Below are 484 nucleotides of genomic sequence, written 5' to 3'. Positions count from 1 at the left end.
TCCCATTGTCAGAGAGATTTCTCTGTAAAGTTTTGTTCATCACCTCAGCAACTTTAAAAAGGGTGATAATCTCGGCGTCCCCTTTACTCTCAGATAAGCAAGCAACTGCAAGGATCTGAATCTGCTCCCCTGTAAGTAGAAACAAATGCCTCTGATGTTACAACAGTTTGTATCAGTTTTAGATGATGAAACATCTGAGAGACAAAGCATATACCAGTAAACACAAAGGAGCGATCCAGAGACGTAATGACTGAATCTCAACAGACTCAGACCAGTTATCCGGGATCTCCTCTGTAATAAGAAGACATCACCACCACATTAGATTAAGTAGAGAAGAAGGTAAACTTCAAAACTTTCAAAATTGGATATTATACTATATGGAACATAGATCCATCCTTCTTCCTCAGACACATCTTAGAACCTCCTCATACCAAAGCCACCAGTGTTTGCGTTTGACTCTCCATTACCATCGTCTTCCTCCAAG

General features: G+C 40.3%; 1 long non-coding RNA gene across 1 annotated transcript; it reads right to left on the bottom strand.

Moving 5' to 3' along the window:
* Positions 1-70: 70 nt before the first annotated feature.
* Positions 71-475, bottom strand: LOC106322274. Its single transcript, XR_001266321.1, has 3 exons — positions 375-475; positions 215-291; positions 71-129 (listed from the first exon to the last, which is right to left on the bottom strand). It is a non-coding gene; the product is annotated as an uncharacterized LOC106322274 (long non-coding RNA).
* Between the last annotated feature and the right edge of the window lie 9 nt (positions 476-484).

The sequence above is a fragment of the Brassica oleracea genome, unplaced genomic scaffold, assembly GCF_000695525.1.
Source record: "Brassica oleracea var. oleracea cultivar TO1000 unplaced genomic scaffold, BOL UnpScaffold12745, whole genome shotgun sequence".
NCBI lineage: Eukaryota > Viridiplantae > Streptophyta > Magnoliopsida > Brassicales > Brassicaceae > Brassica > Brassica oleracea.
This window is presented reverse-complemented; position numbering and strand designations above follow the sequence as displayed.